Source organism: Salmo salar, chromosome ssa11, assembly GCF_905237065.1.
Source record: "Salmo salar chromosome ssa11, Ssal_v3.1, whole genome shotgun sequence".
Lineage (NCBI taxonomy): Eukaryota > Metazoa > Chordata > Actinopteri > Salmoniformes > Salmonidae > Salmo > Salmo salar.
Genome location: NC_059452.1, coordinates 63,076,245 through 63,100,530, shown reverse-complemented (window position 1 = coordinate 63,100,530; position 24,286 = coordinate 63,076,245).

The window sequence follows — 24,286 nt, the reverse complement described above, 5'->3', positions numbered from 1 at the left end:
GTCTAAATAGCTAGCCCGTGATGGCTGGGCTATGTACTTAGAATATTGCAAAATGTGCTTTCACCAAAAAGCTATTTTAAAATCGGACATATCGAGTGCATAGAGGAGTTCTGTATCTATAATTATTAAAATAATAGTTATGCTTTTTGTGAACGTTTATCGTGAGTAATTTAGTAAATTGTTAGTAAATTCCCCGGAAGTTTGCGGGGGTATGCTAGTTCTGAACGTCACATGCTAATGTAAAAAGCTGGTTTTTGATATAAATATGAACTTGATTGAACAAAACATGCATGTATTGTATAACATAATGTCCTAGGGTTGTCATCTGATGAAGATCATCAAAGGTTAGTGCTACATTTAGCTGTGGTTTGGGTTTATGTGACATTATATGCTAGCTTGAAAAATGGGTGTCTGATTATTTCTGGCTGGGTACTCTGCTGACATAATCTAATGTTTTGCTTTCGTTGTAAAGCCTTTTTGAAATCGGACAGTGTGGTTAGATAAAGGAGAGTCTTGTCTTTAAAATGGTGTAAAATAGTCATATGTTTGAGAAATTGAAGTAATAGCATTTCTAAGGTATTTGAATATCGCGCCACGGGATTAGACTGGCTGTTGCGTAGGTGGGACGATTTGGTGCCACCTACCCTAGAGAGGTTAAGAATAGGTAAAGACACATTCACATATAAAAGACAAGTCTGACCTCTCCCCTCCCTGGGCCCCAAGTGACTGAGCCCCAGCTAAGGGAAACGTGCAACTGAAAAATACCAGAGTCCAAAGGACACTTTCTAATGACAAGTATCTCACATGAGCATATTATACTAATAAAACATCTTAATCATCTATGTTACCCAACTAATTCTGATTCATCCACCACAAGGCCTCCTTGCTCGCACACGCTTTTTCAGTTCTGCCAACAAATTTTCTATGGAATTGTGGTCAGGGCTTTGTGATGGCCACGCCAATACCTTGACTTTGTTGTCCTTAAGCCATTTTGCTACAACTTTGGAAGTATGCTTGGGTTCATTTTCCATTTGGATGTTGCTATAACCTAGCCTATGCGTTAAAGTTTACAACGTAGCTGCACAGGTTGAGTGAAAAAGTAAAGTAATTAAGGTGACGGACAGTGACACATTCAGTACCGCCTTGCAGACTCGTGCCTGCATCTAGCTGAGGGTGTAATCATTAATCCAACAGTTGAAAATGAATACACCCCTATCACACGCAAACACAGTTCACTTACATTTTTCTCGTTGTATAATTCCTTGTATAATTCCTTCTTGCATCTACACGCTCTCCTCCTCTCACCTGTTCCCTTCTCTTGTGGACTTCACAACACATCAGCTGTCTGTGACCAGGCGAAAAAACCTTTCCAAGCCAAACCTTCATCTCATAAGCGGTAACCACTACACACAGCCTACATCGTTGTCACCATATGAGACAACGACGTTAGCGACGCCATAGTCAACATAGCTACTAGAACTAACTAACTTGTTAGTAAACCCGCTACAGTCATGCAGGACTGTGTACAGTCAGAAAGCAGTTTACCAGTTATACTGGCGAGCCCTGGTGGCAATAAATTAATAAAAACTAAAGTTTACCTTGACTTGGAAGAGTTCCAGTGTTGGATAGTCATAGCCAGCTAGCTAACATAGCACCCCTCTCTGTTTGAGCCGGGTGTTTGAGTAGTCTAAACTAGCTAGCTAAGTGAAAAGAATACAACTAAATATAGCTATCTCTGTCTCTTGCTTCTCCTTCATTTTTAAAGAAATACATTTGTTCAAAACTGTTCAACTATTGTATTTTTCTTTCTTTGAGTCAACTACTCACCACATTTTATGCACTGCAGTGCTAGCTAGCTGTAACTTGTGCTTTCAGTACTCGATTCATTCTATGATCCTTTGATTGGGTGGACAACATGTCAGTTCATGCTGCAGAGCTCTGATAGGTTGGACGACAGCCTCCGGAAGTTGTCATAATTACTTTGTAAGTCTATGGAAGTGGGTGAGAACTGTGAGCCTCCTAGGTTTTGTATTAAAGTCAATGTACCCAGAAGAGGACAGAAACCAACTGTCCTCTGGTGCTACCCTACAGAGTGCTGTTGACTCTAATGTAGACCTTCATTGCAAAAGAGTGTGTTGTAATCAATTATTTGGTGACGTGAATATATTTTGTATAGTTTTATCTAATTATTTTTGTTGGTTGTTTTGTTGTAGTTTTGTCTAGGGGGGCATATTGGGAAGGGAGTGCTGTCACCTCCATGTACAGTGTAGGTGTTTGTCCCCCTGTGTGCTGAGAGTGTCAGGTTCTTGTCCAGTTCTGGAATTTGCGTCACCACTAGTATCTGGGCCTGGAAGTGTTTAATCTCTCCGTCTTTAAAATATCGAGATTATTTTGGGAGGATATACTGTAGGTAGCACACATGAGGAAATGTTTTCTCTTTTGAGATAATTTCCTTATTTATTTCCAGCTAGAGTGGGTTATGTCCGCTCTATACCAAATTAGCATACCCCCTGAGTCTCTTCCCTGTTTCACAGCTGGTAGTTTGGTGAATGGGACTACCAGCTCTCTGTAACCTAGAAGTCTGGGTTCCTGCCCTTTAGGCCAAAGGCAGATGATCTCAGACCTTGTATAATCCAGGGTGAGATAGTAAAAGCTTTGTGTTCCATAGTCTCTAGTGTTGTTTTTATGTGGTTTAGGCTCAGACCATTACAGTAGGTGCCATGTGGCTCAGTTGGTAGAGCATGGTGCTTGCAACACCAAGGTTGTGGATTTGATTCCTGGCTGGAGGGGATCTGGCTGGTGATGTTGTAGTCTGGGAGTAGGTCTTGGTGTGTGTGCTCTCAGTGCAGGTCCTTCAGGAGGGGGTCTTGATGTTACTCGCTAGAATCATTGAGGAAAAAAAAGGAAAACAAAACTTTTGTAAAAGATGACAGTATTTGTTAGATGCCCGGCTATGAACGTCAATTAAATTAGTAGCAATCTAGGGTATTATAATAGGCATTTATAACTTTGAATAATACATATTTTTTTAAGAGACACTTTGAATAACTTGGTCTCTGAAGGAGTGAGCTCCAAGGAAATTAATCAACAAAGTTAGACACATGCACACACACACACACACACAAGGCTGTTTGTGTGTCTCAGAATGGACAGACCTCGGTTTGACCCTGTCTGCGGCCTTTCTCTGAAACACCAGAAAAGCTTAAACAAAAAGAACACATTACCTCACCCTGCAGACAGCAAATCTCAGTTAAACCCATTCACAACCTTAAGAAACCTTAACAGCAGGATTAGCCAACCCCCAAAACTCAAAGACAACCCAAAAAACTCCCTGTCCGTTGAAAATGGCTACAATTCTTCTCAAAAGAGAACGAGTGACAGAGAGCAATAGAAGAGGACAGTCAGAGAAAAGCGAGGAGGAGTAGGAGATGGAGGAGGAGGAGTAGAAAAGCTTGCCCCTGTGAATTAAAAGCTTCTCGTCCTTTGTGTGAAGCCTTGTTGGGCAGCAGACTGAAGAGATGTCTCTTAATAGAGATGAACATCCTTGTCTATTCATTCTCTGACTGCCAGGGGTCTTTTACATTATCACAGACAGACAGGGCCAAAGGAGGGAGGGCAGGAGGGGGTTGTTGGGGGGGACAATGGCCAATACAATTTGACAGCCTTTCCTCCCGGTGTGGCCCATTTGAAGGAGTCTGGAGCATAGAGGGCTTGGTGGAGCTACTATAGGCCCTCTTTCAAAACACCCCTGCATCCCTTCACCTGAGTGAGTGACAGGACTAAGTTGGGCGGCAGCCCCCAAGCTTTGTTGCAAGAGGGGAGGCAGGCCAGAGCTTTGAGAGAGAGGGGAAAGATAGTGAGGAGGGAGAGAGAGAGGGCCAAGGAGGTCCCTTTGCAACTATGAAACCAGATACATCAAGAGCGTGTGTACGTCTCATAGACACATAAAAAGGGAAGGATTTTACAAACATACAGTAGTATATCTATTTGATCAACATGATGTGTCATTTTAGGCCTTGATTTTTGTGTAGTCTTGTAAGTGTGTAGCATGACACTGAAACATAAAGTCAGGAGTTTGACACAACTTGGATGGGATAAAAGACTTAGTGTACCTTTTAATTGCCATGTAGCCTGCTATGCTGTGCCAAGGAAATGCAATTTAACACACACTCTGAAGGCACATTCGCACAGTGCATACGTGAGCTTTTTCACAAATGAGAGAGAGAGAGAGAGAGAGAGAGAGAGACCTACAGTGCCTTTGGGAGAGTATTCAGACCACTTGATTTTTTCCCACATTTTGTTAGGTTACAGCCTTATTCTAAAATATATTAAATTGTTTTATTTCTTCATCACTCTACACACAATTCCCCATAATGACGAAGCAAAAACATGTTTTTAGAAATGTTTACTTATTTGTTAAAAAAAAAAACATATCAAACATACATAATTATTCAGACTCTTTACTCAGTACTTTGTTGAAGCACCCTTGGCAGCAATTACAGCCTCGAGTCTTCTTTGGTATGATGCTACAAGCTTGGCACACCTCTATCTGGGGAGTTTCTCCCATTCTTCTCTGCAGATCCTCTCAAGCTGTGTCAGGTTGGATAGGGAGCGTTGCTGCACAGCTATTTTCAGGTCTCTCCAGAGATGTTCGATCGGGTTCAAGTCCGGGCTCTGGCTGGGCCACACAAGGACATTCAGAGACTTGTCCCGAAGCCACTCCTGCGTTGTCTTGGCTGTGTGATTAGGGTCGTTGTCCTGTTGGAAGGTGAACCTTCACCCCAGTCTGAGGTCCTGAGCACTCTGGAGCAGGTTTTCATCAAGGATCTCTCTGTACTTTGCCCTGTTCATCTTTGCCTTGATCCTGACTAGCCTCCCAGTCCTTGCCACTGAAAAACACCCCCACAGCATGATGCTGCCACCACCATGCTTCACTGTATGGATGGTGTCAGGTTTCCTCCAGAAGTGATGCTTGGCATTCAGGCCAAGGAGTTGAATCTTGGTTTCCTCAGAACAGAGAATCTTGTTTTCATGGCTTGAGAGTCGTTTAGGTGCCTTTTGGCAAACTCCAAGCGAGCTGTAATATCCCTTTTACTGAGGAGTGTCTTCCGTCTGGCCACTCTACCATACAGGCCTGATTGGTGGAGTGCTGCAGAGATGGTTGTCCTTCTGGAAGGTTCTCCCATCTCCACAGAGGAACTCTAGAGCTCTGTCAGAGTGACCATTGGGTTCTTGGTCACCTCCCTGACCAAGGTCCTTCTCCCCCAATTGCTCAGTTTGGCCGGGTGGCCAGCTCTAATAAGAGTCTTGGTGGTTCAAAACTTCTTCCATTTAAGAATGATGGAGGCCACTGTGTTCTTGGGGACCTTGAATGCTGCAGGACATTTTTGGTACCCTTCCCCAGATCTGTGCCTCGACACAATCCTCTCTCGGAGCTCTACGGACAATTCCTTCAACCTTATGGCTTGGTTTTTGTTCTGACAAGCACTGTCAACTGTGGGACCTTATATAGACAGGTGTGTGCCTTTCCAAATCATGTCCAGTCAATTGAATCTATCACAGGTGGACTCCAATCAAGTTGTCAAAACATCTCAAGGATGATTAACCTCTTACATCTAGACGTTCCGCTAGCAGAACACCTGCTCCAATATCCTATGATGGGCGTGGCGCGAAATACAAACTCCTCTAAAATCCGAAAACGTCCATTTTTCAAACATGACTATTTTACAGCATTTTAAAGACAAGACTCTCGTTAATCTAACCACACTGTCCGATTTCAAAAAGGCTTTACAACGAAAGCAAAACATTAGATTATGTCAGCAGAGTACCCAGCCAGAAATAATCAGACACCCATTTTTCAAGCTAGCATATAATGTCACAAAAACCCAGAAGACAGCTAAATGCAGCACTAACCTTTGATGATCTTCATCAGATGACAACCCTAGGACATTATGTTATACAATGCATGCATGTTTTGTTCAATCAAGTTCATATTTATATCAAAAACCAGCTTTTTTACATTAGCATGTGATGTTGAGAACTAGCATACCCCCCGCAAACATCCGGTGAATTTACTAACTTACTCACGATAAACGTTCACAAAAAACATAACAATTATTTTAAGAATTATAGATACAGAACTCCTCTATGCACTCGATATGTCCGATTTTAAAATAGCTTTTCGGTGAAAGCACATTTTGCAATATTCTCAGTAGATAGCCCAGCCATCACGGCTAGCCATTTAGACACCGACCAAGTTTAGCCCTGACCAAACTCTGATTTACTATTACAAAAGTTTGATTACCTTTGTTGTCTTCGTCAGAATGCACTCCCAGGACTGCTACTTCAATAACAAATGTTGGTTTGGTCCAAAATAATCCATCATTATATCCAAATAGCGGCGTTTTGTTGAGACCTGAGACCTTTGTAAATAAGGGTCACGAGCATGGCGCAATTCGTGACAAAAGATTTCTAAATATTCCATTACCGTACTTCGAAGCATGTCAACCGCTGTTTAAAATCCATTTTTATGCAATTTTTCTCGTAAAAAAGCGATAATATTCCGACCGGGAATCTGCGTTTAGGTAAACAGACGAAAGAAAACAAAGCATTCTGTCGACGCGGGCACGCGCCTGAGTCTCACAGTACTGTAACCAGCCACTACCCAAACGCGCTTCTTTGTTTCAACCAGAGCCTGCAAAGCCACGATTCAGCTTTTTGCCGCCTTCTGAGAGCCCATGGGAGCCGTAGGAAGTGTCACGTAACAGCAGAGATCCTCTGTAATGGATAGAGATAATGAAGAAGGGCAATAAATTGTCAGACAGGCCACTTCCTGCATGGAATCTTCTCAGGTTTTGGCCTGCCAAATGAGTTCTGTTATACTCACAGACACCATTCAAACAGTTTTAGAAACTTTAGAGTGTTTTCTATCCAAAGCTAATAATTATATGCATATTCTAGTTTCTGGGCAGGAGTAATAATCAGATTAAATCGGGTACGTTTTTTATCCGGCTGTGAAAATACTGCCCCTTATCCATAACAGGTTAACCTGTTAGGGCTAGGGGGCAGCATTTGCACGTCTGGATAAAAAAAATGTACCCGATTTAATCTGGTTACTAATCCTACCCAGTAACTAGAATATGCATATACTTATTATATATGGATAGAAAACACTCTAAAGTTTCTAAAACTGTTTGAATGGTGTCTGTGAGTATAACAGAACTCATTTGGCAGGCAAAACCCTGAGACATTTTCTGACAGGAAGTGGATACCTGATGTGTTGTATTGACTTTAAACCTATCCCATTGAAAAACACAGGGGCTGAGGAATATTTTGGCACTTCCTATTGCTTCCACTAGATGTCACCAGCCTTTACAAAGTGTTTTGAGTCTTCTGGAGGGAGATCTGACCGAACAAGAGCCATGGAACGATGATGTCCCATTAGACACCTGGCGCGCGAGTTCATGTTGGGTACCCTCGTTCCAATACGTTATAAAATAGTATGCATTCGTCCACCTTGAATATTATTCATGTTCTGGTTAAAAAAGGCCCTAATGATTTATGCTATACAACGTTTGACATGTTTGAACGAACGGAAATATATTTTTCCCCTCGTTCATGACGAGAAGTTCGGCTGGCTTAGATCATGTGCTAACAAGACGGAGATTTTTGGACATAAATGATGAGCTTTTTTGAACAAAACTACATTCGTTATGGACCTGTGATACCTGGAAGTGACATCTGATGAAGAGAATCAAAGGTAATGGATTATTTACATAGTATTTTCGATTTTAGATCTCCCCAACATGACGTCTAGTCTGTATCGCAACGCGTATTTTTCTGGGCGCAGTGCTCAGATTATTGCAAAGTGTGATTTCCCAGTAAGGTTATTTTTAAATCTGGCAAGTTGATTGCGTTCAAGAGATGTAAATCTATAATTCTTTAAATGACAATATAATATTTTACCAATGTTTTCTAATTTTAATTATTTAATTTGTGACGCTGACTTGACTGCCGGTTATTGGAGGGAAACGATTTCCTCAACATCAATGCCATAGTAAAACGCTGTTTTTGGATATAAATATGAACTTGATAGAACTAAAAATGCATGCATTGTCTAACATAATGTCCTAGGAGTGTCATCTGATGGAGATTGTAAAAGGTTAGTGCATCATTTTAGCTGGTTTTATGGTTTTGGTGACCCTGTCTTTGACTTGACAAAACATTACACACAACTCTTGTAAATGTACTGTCCTAACATACTCTAAATTTATGCTTTCGCCGTAAAACCTTTTTGAAATCGTAAAACGTGGTTAGATTAAGGAGATGTTAATCTTTCAAATGGTGTAAAATAGTTGTATTTTTGAAAAATTTGAATTTTGACATTTATTTGGATTCAAATTTGCCGCTCTTGAAATGCACCTGCTGTTGATGGAGTGCACCACGGGTGGCACGCTAGCGTCCCACCTAGCCCATAGAGGTTAATGGAAACAAGATGCACCTGAGCTCAATTTTGAGTCTCATAGCAAAGGGTCTGAATATTTATATAGATGTCATATTTCAGTTTTTTACATTTACATTTACATTTACATCATTTAGCAGACGCTCTTATCCAGAGCGACTTACAAATTGGTGCATTCACCTTATGATATCCAGTGGAACAACCACTTTACAATAGTACATCTATATCTTTTTTTTGGGGGGGGGGTAGAAGGATTACTTAATCCTATCCCAGGTATCCCTTAAAGAGGTGGGGTTTCAGGTGTCTCCGGAAGGTGGTGATTGACTCCGCTGTCCTGGCATCGTGAGGGAGCTTGTTCCACCATTGGGGTGCCAGAGCAGCGAACAGTTTTGACTGGGCTGAGTGGGAACTGTGCTTCCGCAGAGGTAGGGAGGCGAGCAGGCCAGAGGTGGATGAACGCAGTGCCCTTCTTTGGGTGTAAGGACTGATCAGAGCCTGAAGGTACGGAGGTGCCGTTCCCCTCACAGCTCCGTAGGCAAGCACCATGGTCTTGTAGCAGATGCGAGCTTCAACTGGAAGCCAGTGAACTGTGCGGAGGAGCGGGGTGACGTGAGAGAACTTGGGAAGGTTGAACACCAGACGGGCTGCGGCGTTCTGGATGAGTTGTAGGGGTTTGATGGCACAGGCAGGGAGCCCCGCCAACAGCGAGTTGCAGTAATCCAGACGGGAGATGACAAGTGCCTGGATTAGGACCTGCGCCGCTTCCTGTGTGAGTCAGGGTCGTACTCTACGAATGTTGTAGAGCATGAACCTACAGGATCGGGTCCCCACCTTGATGTTAGCGGAGAATGACAGGGTGTTGTCCAGGGTCACGCCAAGGCTCTTAGCACTCTGGGATGAGGACACAATGGAGTTGTCAACCGTGATGGCGAGATCATGGAACGGGCAGTCCTTCCCCGGGAGGAAGAGCAGCTCCGTCTTGCCGAGGTTCAGCTTGAGGTGGTGATCCGTCATCCACACTGATATGTCTGCCAGACATGCAGAGATGCGATTCGCCACCTGGTTATCAGAAAGGGGAAAGGAGAAGATGAATTGTGTGTCGTCTGCGTAGCAATGATAGGAGAGACCATGCGAGGATATGACAGAGTCAAGTGACTTGGTGTATAACGAGAATAGGAGAGGGCCTAGATCTGAGCCCTGGGGGACACCAGTGGTGAGAGCACGTGGTGCGGAGACGGATTCTCGCCATGCCACCTGGTAGGAGCGACCTGTCAGGTAGGACGCAATCCAAGAGTGAGCCGCGCCGGAGATGCCCAACTCGGAGAGGGTGGAGAGGAGGATCTGCTGGTTCACAGTATCAAAGGCAGCAGATAGGTCTAGAAGGATGAGAGCAGAGGAGAGAGAGTTAGCTTTAGCAGTGCGGAGAGCCTCCGTGACACAGAGAAGAGCAGTCTCAGTTGAATGACCAGTCTTGAAACCTGACTGATTTGGATCAAGAAGGTCATTCTGAGAGAGATAGCAAGAGAGCTGGCCAAGGACGGCACGCTCAAGAGTTTTGGAGAGGAAAGAAAGAAGGGATACTGGTCTGTAGTTGTTGACATCGGAGGGATCGAGTGTAGGTTTTTTTGAGAAGGGGTGCAACTCTCGCTCTCTTGAAGATGGAAGGGACGTAGCCAGCGATCAAGGATGAGTTGATGAGCGAGGTGAGGTAAGGAAGAAGGTCTCCGGAAATGGTCTGGAGAAGAGAGGAGGGGATAGGGTCAAGCGGGCAGGTTGTTGGGCGGCCAGCCATCACAAGTCGCAAGATTTTATCTGGAGAGAGAGGGGAGAAAGAGGTCAAAGCATAGGGTAGGGCTATGTGAGCAGGACCAGCGGTGTCGTTTGACTTAACAAACGAGGATCGGATGTCGTCAACCTTCTTTTCAAAATGGTTGACGAAGTCATCTGCAGAGTGGAAGGAGGTGGGGGGGAGGATTCAGGAGGGAGGAGAAGGTGGCAAAGAGCTTCCTAGGGTTAGAGGCAGATGCTTGGAATTTAGAGTGGTAGAAAGTGGCTTTAGCAGCAGAAACAGAGGAAGAAAATGTGGAGAGGAGGGAGTGAAAAGATGCCAGGTCCGCAGGGAGGCTAGTTTTCCTCCGTTTCCACTCGGCTGCCCGTATTGTGTGCAGATTACTCTGGATTCGTTTTTTATTGAATTCATTTTAGAATAAGGCTGTCTCGTAACAAAATGTATAAAGAAATCAAGGGGGCTGAATACTTTCCAAAGACACTGTATACCTATGGCCTTTAAATCTTGCGCACTGTAAAGTTCATGTGTCGCCAACAAGCTCCTGATAAACTACCGGTGCCATCGGATCCTCTGAAGGAACTCTGAGGCTGAGGAGATGGCTTTATGTATCATAAAGGTATGGCCTCTGGTTCATTGCTAATAATGGGATAATGTCACATCTGATATTATTATGTTGATTAAAGTCAATTTATTTACATGTCTTTAGCTTGGTGGAAATTACTTGCATGTTTAGCTACTGATATTCAGCATTGGAATGCGTCAAAATATCATTTTAAAAAGGACAAGTTAATATGATTCTTGTGATGGCATTTCTTGTAGTTATCTATCGGACTGGCAACTGATTTGATGAATAGAAATGCTTTGTTCTCCTGTTTGGCATAGAAGAAATCTATAGAAACAATTGTCTATGGTGTATTCCACAGTGCATGAGCAATGCTAGGTAAACAGCTAACAGCTAATGCTAACCTGTAAATACTGTGAAACAACTAAATCTTGATCATTCTAAAAACCTTTGGGTGTATTCTCTAGTGTACACTATATCAAACCATAGAAAAAAATTGCAACGAAAATGAGAGTTTCTAATTGGACAAATTCAGGTAGGTTCCTCCATGTTCCACCCCGTTAGCTTCCGTTTGGTGACTAGAGAATTCATCCGAGCTTGGAACCCCTGACTCATTAGTATCTGAGCTTTGTGCCCGTATTCATAAAGTGTCTCAGACTAGGAGTGCTGATCTAGTATCATGTCCACCCTGTCCATATAATATCATTCATTATGATCTAAAGCGCAAAACTGATCCTAGGTCAGCACTCCTAATCTGAAACACTGAGTTTGGGCCCTGGCCTTGGTGATGTCATTCACCCAGTAAACCAGTAGAGGTCATCTCAATACAGCCCAAAGACAACACTACTGCCTGCAGCTACAGATGATACACCACCATGCAAGAGGAGGCTTTCCACGGCAGTGTTTCTCTACTTCACCACGATATTGCAAAAAAAAATTCTCCAGCACTAATACACCAGATGTCACTAACGACTGAAGGCAGGGAACAGTGGGAGAATAGAAGAGTATGGACAAGCATAAAAACTCTGTGCATAACTGGATAGACACAAACACCACGTACAGTGACGACACACTTCTCAAACCAATGCATATGGTATAAACGAATGTGTGTAGAAAGGATTGTAATCTGTAAGCCATACATGCAATGCCAATAATTATGGTATTGCATAGATGTTATTGTTAATGGACAAAAAAATCATAAGCAAGCAATGTCAAGATCGATGCAAAGCAAGAAAAAACTATAGCAGGCATTCTGATACCATGCAGAGAAATGTGCAAGAATCCACTTCTCCTGTGCAAAAGTGACCAGACCCACACCCTACTGGTTAGCTAGGTATCAGCGTAGACCAAAATAGGGTGCGTTCCCTTAATCCCTTACAGGAATGGCCCACTCACCTAATTAGGCATAATTGCCATTAACGAAACACTGCCTCCGCTCCTAGGGGTCAGTCCCACTCGGAGGGCCACCGCAAACACTTGTCCCGCCCAGAGACTGTCATCGATGTGACAGGAGAGTGAATCGTAAAACTGCTTGGCTGTGTGCCAAAAAACAATTTATCATTGTAATTTTGTAAAGGCTGTATGTATGCATCACATAACCTTACCGCATGTGTTTGTGTTTCTGGGTTGTAGGTTGGAACACGTCTGTGTGTGTGTGCCTACTTGGGGTCTCTAATTAACAAACCCAGGGGTCAGGGGAAACCTTGGGGGCTTGGAGGATAAGAGTCCTAATCGCCCCTAAATGGTCAGTTAATGGCCTCGGCCCCCTGATCTGCATACACCCTCATTTTTTCATTACGCATTACACTCCAGGACCCAGTCCACCCCCTCTCTCCCCTCCTCTATGAGCACAGTCAATTGGGCGGCCAGGGTTTTTAATTGCTGTGGCCATGCTCTCTTTCCCTCTCTCTTTTCCCCCATACTTCTATACACATGATTGGGGCCCAGTGGACAGTGAATGGGTGAAGGGATGGGGGGAAAGGGGGGGTAGACTCTTCAGCTACATCTGCGTGCTTGACTAACAATGCAGGTTTACCCCCCCCCAGTGTGTGTCCTGTAGTGTGTGTGTGGCTGCGTGTGTGCGTGGGTGCTTCGGTGTGTGTGTGTGTCTATACTATGCCATGGCCCCCATCCGCTACACAAAGCTACACAATGTTAGTAGTGAGCTGAGACCTTAGGCTCAGTGCATTTCTAATGTCCAGTCTGTTCTCCTTTCTTGCCTCTGAACTAGAGAGTTTAACATGATAATAGGCTTAAGGAGATTTGCATTGATTTCATTCTGTCATCTCTTTTACCCCTGCTGTGTATTGGTTTTGAGATAGAACATAGAGAGGAATGGAAAAGCTAAGGATACCAGAAACCATCAAGCAAAACGTGCTAGGCTAGTTAGAATGCCGTTGAAATGTGCTTGATCATTTCATTATTGCATATAAAAAAAGATTGCCATACCCCGATGTTTGAATTTATGGTAATGTGCATATAAGATAAACATATTGTATGTAGCTTAATCTTAGTTAATCTCAGTTACTAGCTAGGTATCAGCATACTCCAAAATAGGTTGTGTATTGATGGTTTAAAGTGCCATCAATTTTTGCAATAGGCCCCTTGTTATTTGATTATATTCCAATACATTCTGTAGGCTACCGTTAGCCTACCCATTGTCACATAACTAACGGTGTGAAAACCAATAATATGCTACTGTTTGTGTTTCTGTTACGTGAATTAAGTTATCAATGTTCTTAAACCGAACTTCAATTAAACTACTCAGTCTGCCCCCCAGAGGGTGTAAGATACTGGTTGAATGAAGCAGACGGAGACCCAGCTTACAATGGTCAGAACGTTTATTTACGAGAGCTCTAAAATTCATACAATGCACACAGCCTTTTATATTACCACACACACAAATTAACTTACATCAGTAGAGAACTCCACCCCGCTTTAGGCGGCTGTATTTTTCCACAGTACACATACCACCTGTCTCCTTATCTTTTGCCAGCCTAGTCGTTTTCGGGCAGTTGTTCCCCTCCCTAACTTAGGGAGGCCCATTTTAATGTTACTTTCACAAGGTCGTCTTATCAACTATGCCCTGTTAATTTTGAAATAGTAACAGTGTCTTAGTCTTAAACAGTCTACTCACACACAGTATTGGATTATAGTTTTTAACACATAATTATAGTCTTATTTCTAATACCTTTCACAAAGTTATATGGTATCAGAGTGGAATACTTTAGTCAAAACCTTAAACAGATCAATTATCTTATCAGTTTCCCTGGCTGAGTTGATGAGCTGATTTGGGCCATCAGTTGATTGACAGATGTAGGCCTACTGTAGAACGATAAACTTCACTCCAGCGTGGATGCTCATCCACGTTTTATAGTTAGGCTATGTGTAATTTGTCAATATGGTTAAGGATCTTTGGTGTGCATGGCCCTTACAGTAGGTGTTATTTCTATTGCTAAGCTGTTCTGCACTGGCTACAGTAGCATAGGCCTATTGCACTTTCAGTTTGATGCCTGCATTTGAAGTCATCCTTGTTGTGGATTGAACGCCTGTATTGTGTGGCTTTAATATTTCATTTCGTAAAGCTGGTAAGATGTTTATGCATTTGAGCCATTCCAAAGATGATTTTGTTGAGCTGAGACACTTGTAAATGATCAGACTATTGGTTTTACTTCTTGAAAACATTTAGATAAATGCAATTAACTTGTGGGCCTAATGTAGGCTATAGTCTCTCTAAACGAATTTAAATAATTTTTTTGCTTTTTTGAAGAGATGGTGGTGGAAAGACAGGGGAGGTGAGTCAAAGGGCAGTGGACCAGATTCAAACCCATGCCAACTCTGGCATATGTGTAGTGGGGTCAGCGGCTGTAACCGCCGGACCACACAGGCACTGAGGCCACCCGTGGTTTGCCTTGAACATACTGTATATTAAAACAGTTGATAAAAAAAGGGTTAGGGTTAGGGTTAAGATCCGACATTTGTATATGATGATACTGAGCAGAAGACCAATTAATTCCTCATGAGAGGTTATATAGCTGTTTTTTTCACTGTTGTTTTCTGGATGTTTCCACAGAGTATGCTGATGGACCTATAGTCATATATTACAATAGGAGATATCAGCCTGGTATCGGTTTATATGCATCACATGTTGAAGCTTTTGAAATTGATATGCACAGATGTAGGCCTACAACACCTGACAAATTGCAGGTGTCTGTCTTCACCTTATACAGCTCTCTACACCTTCAACAAAGAGTGATCCACAGGAAGCTCATACAAAATGTTTTTCAGAATAGAATCCTATTTCTTCATAATCAGTTTACATTTCAGAGCTCACTAAATGGCACCGCTGCCCAAATCATTAACTCCCCCAGACTCCTACTCCAAAGTCCCCAAGCATTTTAAAACCCCATTTGTGACCAACCGGTTCGATCATATGTAGTTGAAATTGTGTTTTTTACATTGGATAAAAGTAGAAGCTCAGAGCTAGAAAATTGTATATCATACACTACAGTTGAGGAACAATGGGAAAGTAATTCTGCTTTGATTGTTGATAAACTTGTAACCTCACTTTTGAGAAAATGTCCCTTGAACGTTTTGGTACCTACTCAAGAGTCCTGTCTACACCCATTCAGCATCGTTCACACTCTTTTAAGCTTTAGCCCCACATGTGAGGCTATGCACTAAAAAACCAAAGATTTCAAGACTAAAGGCTGGCTTAAACTACGGGTGTGTTCATAAATTTAATCTGGAGTGCCGGAGTGTGCTCTGGGCATTCGTAAACTCAGAGCGTGGTCAGATTGGTCGTTCTTAAATTCAGAGTGTTTCACTCTCGGGGCGTTCAGAGAGCACACTGGATGCTCTGGACGAAAAGTAGGGTTGATCCGAGCGTTCTGACCTAAAAACATCAGTCAGGCACCCAAGCTAACTGGCTAACATTGGCTAGCTTGCTATGTACTTCCAGACACAAATGATTGAACAAATCAAATCAAATTCAAATCAAATTTACTTATAAAGCCCTTCTTACATCAGCTGATATCTCAAAGTGCTGTACAGAAACCCAGCCTAAAACCCCAAACAGCAAGCAATGCAGGTGTACAAGCACGGAACAGCTCACTAGAACAGCCCACTATGACCATTTTACTTGCCTTAGCAGAGCTGGTTAGGCTGTTTCTATTGTCATGAATTGACTTTCATTAATCTGATGACTGTTAATTATCTAATCAATTAACTTTGTTTAATTGTTACCCAATTAAATTAATCATTTAACAATTAACTCATTAGGAATTTGGGGCACCATAAGAGTGGTTGTTTAGAGTTACCATCTCCCGAATTAAACTCTAAAGGTGTTTACCTATCACATCTAAAAACAGTCAACTTATTAAACATAACCTTGTATCATATCATCATTCTGAACAGTTGTAACCTCCTGCATCTGAAAAAAACCCAGCCTTACTTATGATTCAAATCAAGTTTATTTCTCACATGCGCCGAATACCTTACAGTGAAATAGCCCGGTTAGCCAATGTGCGGGAGCACTGGTTGGTCGGGCCAATTGAGGTAGTATGTACATGAATGTGTAGTTAAAGTGACTATGCAAATATGATAAACAGAGAGTAGCAGCAGTGTAAAAGAGGGGTTGGGGGGGCACACAGTGCAAATAGTCCGGGTAGCCATTTGATTACCTGTTCAGGAGTCTTATGGCTTGGGGGTAAAAACTGTTGAGAAGAGGCCAAGCAATTGCCATACCAGGCAGTGATGCAACCAGTCAGGATGCTCTCGATGTTGAAGCTGTAGAACCTTTTGAGGATCTCAGGACCCATGCCAAATCTTTTTAGTTTCCTGAGGGGGAATAGGCTTTGTCGTGCCCTCTTCACGACTGTCTTGGTGTGTTTGGACCATGATAGTTTGTTGTTGAGGTGGACACCAAGTACTACACAAATTGGTTTAATTATTCATTTACTAAATAAATGGTAACACAGGATAAACATACACGCTTAATACATTAAATCAGGTCCCTAGGTCCCTAGCGGACTGACACAATATGGCGGCTTAAGAGATGGAGAGGGCAAGAGAGAGAGAGAGAGGGACACAAACCACTGACCGTTTGGAGTAAGAAATCATGAATGTATTTAGATGTAAATGTCTTAGTTCTCCATGTATCTCTGTTGGAACCAAGCCTTCTTGGAAAGGGCTTTTCCGTGGCACGCTTGTAATGCTTGTAATGCTCTAATTGTCCAAAAGGTGTCCCCACCTGTCTTCTACTGTTGTCCTCCTCTGCCGTCATCGGGTATCCGTTGACTTGTCCTGAACAGAACTATTGAGCTTATGCTACTTTCCATTTGCTCCTGAAGCTGATTCTTTGAAGATAGGCTACCCAGCCGTGTAAATGGATCCCAGTGGGGTGATGCGAGTAGTAGAATATGATGATTTGAAGAGAGGAGTAGAATGGTCCCACTTAACCTCTATGGGCTAGGTGGGACGCTAGCGTGCCACCCGTGGTGCACTCCATCAACAGCAGGTGCATTTCAAGAGCGGCAAATTTGAATCCAAATAAATGTCAAAATTCAAATTTTTCAAAAATACAACTATTTTACACCATTTGAAAGATAAACATCTCCTTAATCTAACCACGTTTTACGATTTCAAAAAGGTTTTACGGCGAAAGCATAAATTTAGAGTATGTTAGGACAGTACATTTACAAGAGTTGTGTGTAATGTTTTGTCAAGTCAAAGACAGGGTCACCAAAACCATAAAACCAGCTAAAATGATGCACTAACCTTTTACAATCTCCATCAGATGACACTCCTAGGACATTATGTTAGACAATGCATGCATTTTTAGTTCTATCAAGTTCATATTTATATCCAAAAACAGCGTTTTACTATGGCATTGATGTTGAGGAAATCGTTTCCCTCCAATAACCGGCAGTCAAGTCAGCGTCACAAATTAAATAATTAAAATTAGAAAACATTGGTAAAATATTATATTGTCATTTAAAGAATTATAGATTTACATCTCTTGAACGCAATCAACTTGCCAGATTTAAAAATAACCTTACTGGGAAATCACACTTTGCAATAATCTGAGCACTGCGCCCAGAAAAATACGCGTTGCGATACAGACTAGACGTCATGTTGGGGAGATCTGAAATCGAAAATACTATGTAAATAATCCATTACCTTTGATTCTCTTCATCAGATGTCACTTCCAGGTATCACAGGTCCATAACGAATGTAGTTTTGTTCAAAAAAGCTCATCATTTATGTCCAAAAATCTCCGTCTTGTTAGCACATGATCTAAGCCAGCCGGACTTCTCGTCATGAACGAGGGGAAAAAATATATTTACGTTCGTTCAAACATGTCAAACGTTGTATAGCATAAATCATTAGGGCCTTTTTAACCAGAACATGAATAATATTCAAGGTGGATGAATGCATACTCTTTTATAACGTATTGGAACGAGGGTACCCAACATGAACTCGCGCGCCAGGTGTCTAATGGGACATCATCGTTCCATGGCTCTTGTTCGGTCAGATCTCCCTCCAGAAGACTCAAAACACTTTGTAAAGGCTGGTGACATCTAGTGGAAGCAATAGGAAGTGCCAAAATATTCCTCAACCCCTGTGTTTTTCAATGGGATAGGTTTAAAGTCAATACAACACATCAGGTATCCACTTCCTGTCAGAAAATGTCTCAGGGTTTTGCCTGCCAAATGAGTTCTGTTATACTCACAGACACCATTCAAACAGTTTTAGAAACTTTAGAGTGTTTTCTATCCATATATAATAAGTATATGCATATTCTAGTTACTGGGTAGGATTAGTAACCAGATTAAATCGGGTACATTTTTTTATCCAGACGTGCAAATGCTGCCCCCTAGACCCAACAGGTTAACCAACCATTTATTACAGTTCATTCAAAAGTGGCGGTTCGTGAGGCTGACATGCTCTTTGACCTCACTCAAGGGGCGGTGACTACTCACGTGTACAAAGTTATAGAAACAATTGTTTATAGTTTCCAAGATCACATCCCTCTCTTAACACTTTCATAATGTTTCATATTTCATTCACAACCTAGAGAATGGAGACTTCGTACATGTAGTGTATATACTTTTCAAGTTACACTATTTCCTTTATAACATTTTTAATGACATCACAAAATAAGAACCAAAATTACATTATTATGCTTTAAATTACCTCTGACCATTCCCCAAATTCTATTTTAGAAATATGTTCCAGTATTCACTTTAGAGTTTAGGTGGGCAAACGTCTGTGAAACAAAGGCACATTCCTGTGTGAATTTTGAGAGGGAGATAGCTGAAAGTTCTAATTCTTGATTTACAACATGGTGCGAACTGTCAAACCCCCACCAGTTACCCCCTCTGTGCGTGAGAGGGGGTCTGGCTGAAGTTATTTATTGCCCATCTAGATCCTCACAGGACAGTCATGACAGTCCCCATCTGGTGGGTTCAATCTTGGAAGGATTCTGCAAGTTGCAACCCACCACAAGAATGACACGGGGTGTTATAATGGCGCTAGAGGACATGGCTGCCGTTTTACGATACACTAACCAATTGTGCTACGGTGTGTGTTTTTTCGCATTATTTGTAACTTATTTTGTACATAATGTTTCTGCCACCGATATCAGGACAGCGATTACTCACCCCATACTGGAGGAATACTTTTTCTTTAACGAGTCAGACAGGAAGGATTTACTTCAGACGCGTGACAAGGCCCTCATCTCTGTCATTCACAGGATATAAATACAGAGATATTGGAGACAAAGGTCTGGGTGCCTTGTAAGGATCCGACGGCGAGTGGGTAATCTCCCTTTACCATCGGTCATATTAGCCAACGAACAATCAATGGATAATAAAATAGACGAACTATGATCACTTATATCCTACCAACAGGACATTAAAAACTGTATTCTTATGTTTCACCGAGTCATGGCTGAACGACGACATGAATACCATACAGCTGGCGGGTTATACACTGTATCTGCAGGATAGAACAGCGGCCTCTGGTAAGACAAGGGGTGGCGGTCTATGTATATTGGGTAACAACAGCTGGTGCACAAAATCTAAAGAAGTCTGAAGGTTTTGCTCGCCTGAGGTAGAGTATCTCATGATAAGCTGTAGACCACACTATTTACCAAGAGAGCTTATCTATATTCTTCATAGCTGTCTATTTACCACAGCAAACCAATGCTGGCACTAAGACCACACTCAATGAGCTGTATACGGCCATAAGCAAAAAGGAAAACACTCATCCAGAGGCGGTGCTCCTAGTGGCCAGGGACCTTACCTCAGGGAAACTTAAATCCGTTTTACTTCATTTCTACCAGCATGTTAAATGTGCAACCAGAGGGAAAAAACTCTAGACCACCTTTACTCCACACACAGAGATGTGTACAAAGCTCTCCTTCGCCCTTCATTTGCAAATCTGACTGTAATTCTATCCTTCTGATTCCTGCTTACAAGCAAAAACTAAAGCAGGACGCACCAGTGACTCGGTCAATAAAGATGTGGTCAAATGACGCGGATGCTAAGCTCCAGGACTGTTTTGCTAGCACAGAATGGAATATGTTCCGGGATTCTTCCGATGGCATTGAGGAGTACACCACATTAGTCACTGGGTTCATCAATAAGTGCATTGATGACGTCGTACCCCAAGAAGCCATGGTTTACAGGCAACATCCGCACTGAGTTAAAGGGTAGAGTTGCCGCTTTCAAGGAGCTGGACTCTAACCCAGAAGCTTAGAAGAAATCCAACTATGCCCTCCGACAAACCATCAAACAGGCAAAGCGTCAATACAGGACTAAGATTGATTCATACAAGACTGGCTCCGACGCGCGTCGGATGTGGCAGGAGTTGCAAACTATTACAGACTACAAAGGGAAGCACTGCTGCGAGCTGCCAAGTGACATGAGCCTACCAGACAAGCTAAATTACTTATGTGCTCGCTTAGAGGCAAGTAACACTGAAACATGCATGAGAGCATCAGCTGTTCGGGACGACTGTGTGATCATGCTCTCCGTAGCCGATGTGAGTAAGACCTTTAAACAGGACAACATTCACAAGGTCGCAGGGCCAGACGGATTACCAAGACATGTACTGCGAGCATGCGCTGACCAACTGGCATATGTCTTCACTGACATTTTCAACCTGTCCCTGACTGACTCTGTAATACCAACATGTTTCAAGCAGATACCACCATTGTCCCTGTGCCCATGAACACTAATGTAATCTGCCTAAATGACTACCGACCCGTTACAATCACGTCTGTAGCCATGAAGTGCTTTGAAAGGCTGGTCATGGCTCACATCCACACCATTATCCCAGAAACCCTAGACCCACTCCAATTTGCATACCGCCCCACAGATCCACAGATGATTCCACACTGCCCTTTCCCACCTGGACAAAAGGAACACCTACGTGAGAATGCTATTCATTGACTACAGCTCAGCGTTCAACACCATAGTGCCCTCAAAGCTCATCACTAAGCTAAAGACCCTGGAACTAAACACCTCCCTCTACAACTGGATCCTGGACTTCCTGACAGGCCGCCCCCAGGTGGTAAGGGTAGGTAACAACTCATCCACCACGCTGATCCTCAACACGGGGGCCCCTCACCTCAGGGGTGTGTGCTCAGTCCCTTCCTGTACTCCCTGTTCACTCATGACTGCATGGCCAGGCATGACTCCAACACCATCATTAAGTTTGCAGATGACACAACAGTGGTAGGTCTGATCACCGACACGATGAGACAGCCTATAGGGAGGAGGTGGTGCAAGGACAACAACCTCTCCCTCAACGTGATCAAGACAAAGGAGATGATTGTAGACTACAGGAAAAGGAGGACCGAGTTCGCCCCCATTCTCATCGACAGGGCTGTAGTGGAGCAGGTGACCACATCAACAAACTATCATGGTCCAAACACACCAAGACAGTCGTGAAGAGGGCACGACAAAGCCTATTCCCCCTCAGGAGACAAAAGATTTGGCATGGGTCCTCAGATCCTCAAAAAGTTCTACAGCTGCACCATCGAGAGCATCCTGACTAGATGCATCACTGCCTGGTACGGCAACTGCTCGGCCTCTGACCACAAGGCACTACAGAGGGTAGTGCGTACGGCCCAGTACATCACTGGGGCTAAGCTTCCTCCCATCCAGGACCTCTATACCAGGTGGTCCCAAAAAAAGGCCCTAAAAATTGTTAAAGACTCCAGCCACCCTAGTCGTGGAATGTTCTCTCTGCTACCGCACGGCAAGCGGTACCGGAGCGCCAAATCTAGGTCCAAAAGACTTCTTAACAGCTTCTACCCCCATGCCATAAGACTCCTGAACAGCTAATCAAATGTCTACCCAGACTATTTGCATTACCTCTCCCCCCCTTTCACACCGCTACTACTCTCTGTTTATTATCTATGCATAGTCACTTTAACTCTACCTATATGTACATATTACTTCAATTACCTTGACTAACCTGTGCCCCCGCACATTGATTCCGTACCGGTACCCACTGTATGTAGCCTCGCTATTGTTATTTTGCTGCTTCTCTTTCTACTTTTTAAATTTTTTTATTACTTATCTATTTTTTACTTAACACTTATTTTTCTTAAACTGCATTGTTGGTTAAGGGCTTGTAAGTAAGGTCTACACTTGCTGTATTCGGCATGTGACAAATAAAAATTGATTTGATTTGAATGTTACCAAGTTACAAGACCAAAGTATAACAAGAGGCTGCTGTTTACAGTGTGTAGTAGTACTGCATGGCTTGCTCTTTGGGGTTTTAGGCTGGGTTCTGTATAAGCAATTTATGACATCTGGTGATGTAAAAAAGGCTTTATAAATGCATATGATTGACTGATATGGTAGGATGGGTGTTGAAGAAGGCCCTTTCCAAGGATTTGGGTCCACTCATATTAGAAATCTACCTCATATTATGGATACCAAGGAAGTAGTCTATGGACCCCGATTGTTTATTAGACACCAAATGGAAGACACTACCTGGACCCTCAATTTTAGTTTTCAGTTGCGTTACCTAATAAACACAGCCCTGGTGAGTCAGCTATTTGTTTACAGAGTGCAAAACAATGGTAGTGGTACAAACACCTGTCTACATTTTTCAGGAGCAGGAAGCTGTTTTAACCCTGCTGAAACAACTAGATTATACAAATTAGACCTTGAGATATATCATTGCTGTTCAACTTTTTGATAGCTGCAGTATCAGCCATTTCATATTAAAAATGTGTTGTTTTGTTCAACATCTCGCTTGACATGGACCTTCATAATTACTACCATTGGTACACTAGCCAATTAAAATGTTGTAATCACGTTTGCTCAAATATATGCATTAAGGCCAGAACAATTGTTGAGATAATGCTGGATTCAGCACAGAATAAAAAAGAGGAAGATGACAATCTGACCAGGGATCAGAAGATAAAAGGGTAAAATCACAATTTACTGTACGTCCTATAGCTAGACATGAAGACCGCCATTGTGAGGTAAAACACAATTACATTTACATTTTAGTCATTTAGCAGACACTCTTATCCAGAGTGACTTACAGTAGTGAATGCATACATTTCATACAATTTTTTTTTTGTGTGTGTGTACTGGTCCCCCGTGGGAATTGAACCCACAACCCTGGTGTTGCAAGCACCATGCTCTACCAACTGAGCCACACGGGACCAATGGCATCTAATATCATTGTCATGAGCCAAATCCTGGTTAGCTAGAACTTTCTGCCTGTATGAAATGAGGCTGACTGAGTACAGTGGCTGACAATGAAACCAGTAGACCCTGTGGCCCTCAGGGCTCAAATAAAACAGCCTAGTGTGGTCCGCACATTCACCTATTTATGCTATTTATGTCACTTTAAAGTCAACTGCCACCACATACACACGCATGCACGCGACTGCACACAGACATACAGACGCATACACTCAGTCTATGGAAAGCTGAAAGATGAGAACCACAATAATAGCCCTCTAAACTGCATCAACCCATCCTCCCGGTGCACCACTCAGGGAGGCATCAAAATACCCTGAACTTGGTGTATCATTCCCCAACAGGAGTGAGTGTGTGTGTGTGTGTGTGTGTAGCAGGGATCACATCACATTTGCTCGACAGGCCCCATCGTGCCGATCATCCCCTTGGGGCCTTCAAGGTGGATCACTGTCTGGTGCCCTGGAGCGATGCTGTGATCTGAGCAGTTCTTATCACTATGCCCCCTCGCCTCCCCCCATCAACCACACTGCTACCCACACCGCCCAGGCCCGGCGTATTATGAAATTATCTGTCACACGGGAAATGAGGTGCTCCTCCTCCAACCCAACGCCCTTTCACTAGGAATCAGGGGCCAAGGCAAGTGACGTGAAACTTGGACGGGGCTCAAAGTCTCTCCAACCGCCAGTTACCCTGGGTAATTAGGGGGGGGTTGGGTGATAGTGTGTGTGTGAAAGGGTAGG